Source organism: Mastomys coucha, unplaced genomic scaffold (assembly GCF_008632895.1).
Source record: "Mastomys coucha isolate ucsf_1 unplaced genomic scaffold, UCSF_Mcou_1 pScaffold17, whole genome shotgun sequence".
Classification (NCBI taxonomy): Eukaryota; Metazoa; Chordata; class Mammalia; order Rodentia; family Muridae; genus Mastomys; species Mastomys coucha.
Window position 1 is genome coordinate 2436780 of NW_022196899.1, and position 9266 is coordinate 2446045.

The window sequence follows — 9266 nt, forward strand, 5'->3', positions numbered from 1 at the left end:
AACAAAACAATTACTTTGGTTCATCAGCTTTCTAGTTTGGCTCCAGTAGTATAATGTTCAATGGCTTTTGTTGGCTTATTGCACTTTAATTAGCATGATGCTGAGCGACTTTAGTAGCATGCTGCTACTCTACTCTTAATTGAAATCTTTCTCTTGTGTCTGTGCTCATTGTATCATCTCCATGTCCAGAACAGCTTCTCCTAAAGTATGTAATGTTGCATTAGCCCTTGGAAACTAGGGAGATTGAATAAAAGAATCACATCAGTTGCTAGAGGGTACCTAATCCAAACTTGTAGTCACTTCAATTGTATTTTTTTAAAAATTCTCTGCATGCTTTAATTCAGTATATATGCAAATACATATACTTATTGTATGAAGTGAAATTTTACAGTAGAAAATAATTCCCTAACTTTTGCTTTGATTAAAGGTTGCAACTTCAAAAATATTTTTAAAGATGTGATTTAATTGATACAAATTAGTCTGAAGAGGAAAGAAAAGGAAATACAGTTATCTTTCTGTATATCATTAGTCCTTTGGCTATAACTTTATAGCATATTTTTTAATATATATGTGCGTATGCAGATTTGCTTATATATGGGTATACATGCATGAACTGGCTTGCATGCAGTGTGTGTGTGTGTGTGTGTGTGTGTGTCTGTGTGTGTCTGTGTGTGCCTGTGCTTGTGTGTTCTTATGTGTCTGTGTCTCTGGGTGTGTCTGTGTATTCTTGTCTGTGCATCTGTATGTATAAGACCAGACTTGAGGATCAACCTACAATTCATTTATTGAGATTAGCTGTCTCATTAAACCTAGAGATAGAAAATTATGTCTAGTGTCACTGGCCACCTTTCTCTTGGTCTCTGCCTTTCTAATGCTGGGATTATAGGCAGGCCTTTGATCCGGTGGACATTTAAGTCAGAGCTATGGGTCCAAATTCTGCTATTTATGCTTATATGGTGTTGCAGGAAATATTAAAAATGACTGGCAGGCTTCCTGTCCTACTAATGGCAACTCTCTGCAGCAGCTCTGCTGGCTCTGTCTCTAGCAAACCCCCAAACCCCCCAAAGTGACCGATCAATTGCTGTGTTCCCAGAGCCAGTTGGCTTGTCTCTGGAGTTGCTAGTTCCTTCTCTGCCATAAACTCCTGTAGTCAGTGGTCCCACATTTCAGTAGCCCAGTAAATCAAAACTCTAGAAGCTTATAATTAACAAGTCAGATTTATAAATCAATAAATTCTCAATTCACATGATGCCAAAACAATTATTTCGGAATCAATTAATAATGATAAAAGCTTCCCACCAGATTAGACAAATTGTCCCAATTATTCTAACCTTTATAATATCATAACTACATGTGACTATTTAAAGCCACTCTGATTCAGGTTCTTCCTGTCTATCTTCGTTTTCTTCCTCTTCGTCAGATGCTATTTGTCTCTGCAACTCTTAGCTCTGCCTCTCTTTTCCCTGTCCAATCACAGGCTTCCTGCTGTACTAATATTTAATGTAATTGGACAGGGAAAATCCTGTCACAACATGGCAACTACTTTATTCAGTGATATCTTTGGTCCATACTTATAACATTCCACATGATAACTTCTTTCACAGACTTTCCCCATTCTTAGGAACATGGACTGTTTTCAATGATGCTCAGTGTCCTTATAAAGAACAACTGGGTTAAATATGTTTTATAGTTAAATGGAGAATAAATATTCAAAATTGGAACACAGAAATTTTAATGAATAGACAAGACTCCTTTGACAGTATAATATTCTTTCCTAAACAAATATATATACAAAAGAAAAGAAGAAAAATGATAACTAGAGAGTAATATCCAGTGATTCTGGGAAGTGTAGTTCTTTGACACACTGAGGTTGTGGTGCAGGTTCAAGGATACCAGATTTATCTCTTCTTTCGTGCTGGAAATACAGAAAGTGCCTTCTATAAATTCACTTCATTTTTATGAAGATTAAATGCACCAAAGAGGAATACAATGACTTCGATCTTTGGACTGAAATTAAATTAACCAAAGAAAATTAGATTCGCATCACAGAAGAGACTCAAAATCAAACAGAACATCTAGAGCCCAGAACCCATCTTATCCTAGACTCTTGTCTTCATCTATAATCTATAAGGTCCCTGTGCCTACTTATGTCAATTTATACTTTTGCTTTCCCTCCAATCTGTGTATTGTCAGCTTATTTCAGCATGTTCAATTCTAACCTTGATAAAATAACTTTAAATTTCCTTATAAAATTTATAATTTATAAATTTTAAAGATGGAATGTAAAAAATAAAGTATTCATGGAACCAGGCTGTAAGCGTAAACCCTACATGGCACAAGTTGTAGAATATTATGAAACAGTTTTCAGATTTATGGGAAATGATCTGCAAAATAGGTGGGAGGGAGATTGCAGCAAGCAGGGCTAGGGTGTTGTTGAAGAGCAGCCTTTTGAGAACCAAGAGGTTAAAGTGGTTAACAAGCACACTCTGGTGTTCTGAAGGGATGGCGGGAAAAGAGCATGACAGTCTTGGAGACTTCAAGGCTGTAAATAGCCTCAGAATGTCTGAGTATCCAAGAGGCAAATGCCTGGGGTCAAGAGTTATGGGAACTGAAGTAAATCACAGCAAAACGGGACAGACATATTTGAAGCCAACTGTACTCATCATTGTTGACGCAACTGATTGTAGCTGACTTTACTTCTCTGCGATAATCTATATTGTATGAGTTTTCTAAAATAGATAGAAATATTTTGCTTATATTTCTGAAAGACACCCATTAAAATAGAGAGATATTTAAGATAGCAGTTGATTAAAGTATACTAAAGGGTGGTATGAGCAGTATATTAAAGGATGGTATTAGTCCCCACGTATACCTGCATGTCTATGAAGTATACTTAATACTGCAAGTATGGGATGTGAGTTAAAATGCATGTGATTTCAATTCAATCATAAACACTAGAATCCTACTGTTTACAAGTGTATTTAAGGGAAAAGCACTGCCTAATTTGAGAAGTTCATCATCTTATATACTAATACAATATGCTGTTGGTGAAACCCTTAGTTTATCTTTCTCAGTAATGATAGCAAACATATTGATTAGAAAAATAGGAAGGCACAAAAAACTTAGCAAATTACCTGAATGAGTTATCTTGAAGGTACAGAAATTGCTTCATAGTTCTGTACTGCAGTAAATATGTTTTGGACATAGTAGTCCTAAGTGTCTTAATAATGTGGAGCCAACTCCATGATAAATATCAATGGAGCCAGAGAAGGTGCTTGTATTTATAAACCAAAAGTATGCTGATCAGTTGCATCCCAGTCTGCTTTTATGTATAGCAAATTTTCAGTTGAAAGAAAAGACCCTGCTTTTTATTTTGACAAAACAAGGATATTCCTAATATCTTCTTAGGGTGACACATATCAGTATAATATATAAAAGCTATTATTTTATATTGACTTTTACTGTATGTGTGTATGTGTGTGTGTGTGCGTGTGTGTGTGTGTGTATCTTTGCATGAGATAGTAGAACACATGGAGATCAAAGATAGTAGATTGCCTAGATCTGTATGTACAGGTAAGAGTGCATTACAGGTGATTGTGAGCCATCTAACAGGATGTTGCAAATGAAACTCTAGTCTTCAGCAGATCGATACGCACTCTTAACCACTGAGATAACTTGCTTACTCTAAAAACTACTTCTAAAGTTTCATGAAACAAAGAAATTTATTGACTGAGGATAGGTCATAAATACAGTAGTTAGATAGGCAATGAGAGTTAGAGATGGTAAAGAAATCATGAGTGTTGTTCAAAGTTGAACATTTCCAACTAAGGGCAAATATAATTAGTTTTGCTTATGGGGGTTCATGTCTTCTTTGCTTATTAACTACTTAGTAATGTTAATTTAATATCATCAGGTAATGGCATGGCTCTTAATTCATATGTGTTATGCATCTTCAAATGCATAAGTCTCAAATTTATACTGAATAGAAGGTGTGTCCTTGTGCATATTGTGGGTATCTGGAGAGTTAGGTAGAACAACAAAAGGTTTCTCTATTAAGCAATTTTATGAAGCAAAAGTATAGCACTTTACTAATTTACCGGCTAGAAATGCTAAGAAGTGTTTCTAAATAGACTAACCCCATGATTATACAAAAGAAGAGCAGGTGTCATTAATTCAATGAATGTAGCTTCCAAAAGTAAGCATGATACACTATGACACAGATGTCTACTCCAACATAGTGGAAAGGTATGTTTTGAGGATTTTCAGGGAAATGGGCACATGCATGCCTGAGAGCCAGTAACAAGACATTTCTGACTACCATGTAATCACACAGCCATTCAAGGCAAGCTATGAATTCAGACTATCATGAATACATCAAACAAACAAAAAAAGGAAGAAAGTGTATATAAACAAAAGAATAGCTGTTCACACTCAATAGAAGTAGAAATGAAGCAAAACAAGAGTCAGGTATGGAAAAATTTGGGGAGTATCATATCAGGAATTTTGTGTGCGTATATGTGTTTATTGCTTAGAGAGCTTAGAGATTAGTGTTCTCCACTTGCCATGCTCTGAGAAATGCCCATCTGGAGTCTCATGGCCACTTGTAAGCCTGATGCTAACATGTATCCCCACTTTGTTTTCTTTCAAATTAATTCCATTCTTTTTCACTAATTTTTGTTATGTGTATATATGTATATGTACACACAAATATATTTGTACATACAATTTGCTCAGCCCGGGTAATGTTACTAGTATATGCATTTTCAGAGATTAGCATTTAGTATCTAATAAACAATTGTTATGCTCTTTCCTGGGGTTGATTTTTGTTTATTATCCATACTTTATTATTCCTCAGTGTATCTCTCCTTTCCATATCATCCTGCAGTAAATGCTGTTGTTTCTAATTTTTTCATCGTATTTATATGTTTTGTTTTCTGATGTTCACAACTAGTGGCATGTGACAGATAAAAAAAAATCTAGAGTATTTGTTTGCTAATTTTTTAAAGATTTATTTGATTATTATTTTATTTATATGAGTACACTGACACCTTCTTCATGCACACCAGAAGAGGTCATGTGATCCCATCACAGATGGTTGTGAGACACCATATGTTTGCTGGGAAATGAACTCAGGACCTCTGGAAGAACAGTCAGTACCCTTCACAGCTAAGCCATTCTCTAGCTCCTTTGTTTGCTATTTTAGCCCAGAAACACACAGAGTACTTATAGCTGTGCTTTCTCCATTTTCCCAGCGCCTCACTTTCTCAGTATTCTGCATGTACCTTTCATTCCTTGTCCTTTTGGTTTTTCTCTATGATCAGGGTTTGTTGTTGTTGATGATGTTCCTCTCCTCCATGCTCTCATTCCCCCCAGTTCTTAGCCTCAATCTCTGCTCCATAAGTAATTCCTAACAAGTCTGTTGGCCTCTCTCACCCTTTCACCTCCCAATGCAAAATTACTCTGCCTCCCCTCCCAGAAAATTACTTTCTCTTTCATCTTGTACCTTTGGTATTCATTTCCTGTGGGGTTTCATCACCAAGGGCAGCAGGTGCTGTTAACTGTTTAAAGGCCAGCTGGAGGGTGGACAAAAATATTTATGACTCAGTTGTAACAGTTGGAATTTTAGGTGTAGTAAATTGTCACTAACAGGTTAACACTGGTTCCCTGACAGTAATTCGCAGCATCCGATTTGAATATTTTAGGGGAATAAAGAAACCGAAACCATACAAATCTTTTTCTTAGATATACAGAGGAGAAATGATATCACCAGGGTATAGATTCAAAACACCTAATATTTGTGTTAAGTAACCAATTTCTTGGTGCAATTGAGACCTTCCTCTTCACATGGAAGTTACTCTCCTCTCAGGCCCTGGAATCTTTGGACTGCTGAAGCAAAGTGCTCACACTGCTATTTTGAGTTTTTTTTTATGGGCCATTAAACTGAGTGCAAAAGTCATAAATTATCTGTTAAAGTTACCCAAATTATAGCTATCTGTGGTTTTGTGATGAAGGCCAAGAATGTGTTTTAAAAAACACACCCTCTTGCATGGAAAATAGCCAAGTACAGAAAATAAGTCCTTTCTCTTTCTCATGTAACAAAATTCTGTCAGTTAAATGCTGTTACCAATCTCTTCTTCAACAAGAAAACAATTGTTCATGCAAATTGGCAATAGATTTTCTTCCTATTGCCATTCTAAAAGGAGTAAACTCTTAACTTTCATTTTTGGCTTTGTGTTTTAGTGTTATCTACAAAAGGCATTATGACAAAAACACAATTAAGTTTTTTTTAACTCCACAACATCATAAAAGTGCAATCTACCTGAGTTGAGCTTGTACAGCTGGGTCTCATTAAGATGTTTACCCAGACCACTGAACATCAGAGGTGGAAACATCTGCATTCTAAATCAGGCATTGTGAAATAGAAGTTAGCCAGCTCTTTCCATCGTTGAAGTCAGATAAATTTCCTGAATTCTGACACTGTACAAATCACGATGTTAGTACAGTAGTCTGCAGACAGTAAACAAAACTGATAGTTATTGTTCCCTTTCTAGTTACTATAAAAGATACAAATAATTTGAGATCTTTATACCTTAGTCCACATAAGACTTTCCATCATGCCATTCCTGTATACAGAACTTGAAAGTATTCCTTTGAGGTATCACCTTGGGAATAACCTAAATGGATTTCAGCCACAGAAAATATAATAACATTAAATAACTTGGAAGGAATGTTATATATAAATTACTTGTTTTTAACTGCAAACAAAACAGTGTTCAGAAAACAAAACTATAAGTTTTGTCCCTGAAAATACAAGAAAGCAGAGAGTTTGAGAATCTGAACTAGGTGAAAGCTTGTGACAGCGCGTTTCAGGTTTTTTTTTTAAAGTGGATTATGCAGTGTAAAAGTATGTTCTATTACATAGATGTACATGTCTTAGAAGCTTACTGTTGACTAAACTCACTCTTTTTAGATCTTTCTGAACTTTGACTGTCTAGTTCAATTCACTGATTCTGGCCCAAACTCCTTTCCAAACTTACTGATTAAAACTGGATGCTGGCAGCCAAACACTGGGCTTGGCATGGGGACTCCAATGGAGATGTTAGGGAAAGGACTGAAGAAGCTGAAGGGGTTTGCATGGCTCCAGCTACATATGTAACAGATGATGGGCTTTTCTGGCATCAACAGGAGAGGCCCTTGGTCCTGTGAAAGGGAATGCCAGGGCAGTGAGGTAGGAGTGGGTGGATGGGTAAAAGAACACCCTCATAGAAGCAGGAGAAGGGGGGGATGGGATAGGGGGTTTGTGGAGGGGAAACCAGGATAGGGGATAACAGTTGAAATGTAAATAAATAAAATATCCAATAAAAAAAGAAAAAAAACCTGGCTTCACTCTCTGCTTCTGACTGAATGACCCTTCTCGGCCTCAGACTAACTCTAGTTATCTGTCCTAATTTCTTAATAGTTCTCCTCTTTGGCTCCTTTGGTTTTCACTTGGAACTTGTGTATTTAAAAACAAAACAAAACAAAACAAAACAAAAATTAAAAAACTCTGCTAGAAAAACTACCTCTTCTCTCCCTCCCTCCACCCTCCTTCTCTCTCCTTCCTCTCTCTCCATTTCCTCCCCCCCCCCTCTCTCTCTCTTACTCTCTTTTTCTCTGTGCTAATCTGTTAAATTGCCTTGCCTCTCTTTTCTTTCTGTTCTTATGTGAGTTAGGCACATCCCGACTCTGACTCATGCCGTCAGATCTTTCTCCAATTTGTCACTTTCAAACATGGGTGCTTCTACAAAGTAAACTTACCTACATGGTTTGGATTTACAGGTGTGTACAGGTGTTACAGGTGTGTACTCCAGCCAGATCATACCGTAATCCACAACAGGTCTGCATTCCAGCTGGATCACAGACCTAGAAGGTCTTTGGATGTGATCCCTTGCCAGAGCATCCCTGCTGCTGGATTAAAATTCTTCTGCAATGCAAGGATGGATGGTCCATGTTGTGGGAGAGTTTGGAGACTCCTTGGTCAGGAAACTTGTGAAGTTTCCTCTTAGCACTTATCTATTACCAAGTCAACTGTCTGTTAGAATGAAGAGGGCATGAGTATTGACTCATGCCTGTTACATCAGCACTTAGGTGAGTTCAAGTCTGGCCTGGACTGTAGAGTAAGTCACTCTCTAAAAGCAACAAAACAGGCACTGTTATGAGAGCTCCTGGAGAATGCTCACCCGTTTGTTTCTCTAAGTGAGCATACAATGTCTACTTTTCTTTTGTGGATGGTTTATGAATTAATAAAATCATATATTTTATTTTCAGATTAATGATTAATTAAAATGATGTGAAGAAGGAATAAAAGTCTCTCTCCATTCTCTACTCTCCTTTTTTCCTTTAGCTAGGAAGTCAAACCCATGATTTATTAATTACATGAAATCCTTTAACCATGAATCATATCCTTATAATGCATTTTCAAATTTCAATATAGAAAAAAAAGACATTGTCCTTTTACTTGATTTTGGTGAGTATTTAGTATGAAGCAAGAAGAGATAATTATTGTGGAGAGCCGCATCAGCTGCGCCCCGAGAGGGCATTGGCTTCCGCCATCCCAAGAGCAAGAGGTCTCATAAACAAGCCCTCATTTGGCTAAGCTTGCTGCCATTGGTTGCTTCCGCATTTGGTGACCTGTCCACTTTTGCTACGGAACCCATTGGGATTAGCTAAGCTTGGGAGTAGGGCCAGAAGGCGGGGCTTAGATGGCAGGGAGGCGTGGCTTAAGTAACGGTTCCCCTGAGGCAAGAGAAGGAGAGAGAAGCAGGAGGAGGGAGACTGTTAAAAACGTTCCTGGATAAACTGCTAAAAGGAAGAGCTCCGGTCGCATCTTTCTTGCTGGTCCGGGCGGACGCGGCAAATTATGAATCATTTTTCGAGCAGAATTTTATTTTATTATATAAACCATGTTTTTAAACTGAGTCCTGAGGGATGGGAGAGTAGTTTTGGTGTAGACTACTTGTTGCTCTCAAAGGACTTGGGCTCAGTTCCTAGCACATACGTGGTGGCTCACAACATTCTTTCATTCCAGGTCCAGGTGATTTGATGTCTTCCTTTGAGTTCTTTGGACACAAGAAATTCAAGCAATGCACATATAATCAGTCATATGCTTAAAATAAACAAACTGAAGACACTATGTATTATAATGCAATAAGTGACTCAGCTTCTTCATCTTTCAGATTTGGAAGCCTTTATACTAGTAAGAAGATTATTACAGCTTCACTGAAGAA

General features: G+C 37.2%; 1 long non-coding RNA gene across 3 annotated transcripts; it reads right to left on the reverse strand.

Annotated features, from left to right (window-relative positions):
- Window positions 1–1715: 1715 nt before the first annotated feature.
- LOC116094703 lies at window positions 1716–8740 on the reverse strand. 3 transcript variants are annotated; one of them, XR_004120266.1, is made up of 5 exons: window positions 8498–8740; window positions 6590–6674; window positions 6320–6507; window positions 5504–5573; window positions 1716–2007 (listed from the first exon to the last, which is right to left on the reverse strand). It is a non-coding gene; the product is annotated as an uncharacterized LOC116094703 (long non-coding RNA). The 3 variants fall into 3 exon arrangements; XR_004120265.1 differs by having other exon boundaries at window positions 7798–8740; XR_004120264.1 differs by lacking the exon at window positions 8498–8740 and adding an exon at window positions 7038–7085.
- Between the last annotated feature and the right edge of the window lie 526 nt (window positions 8741–9266).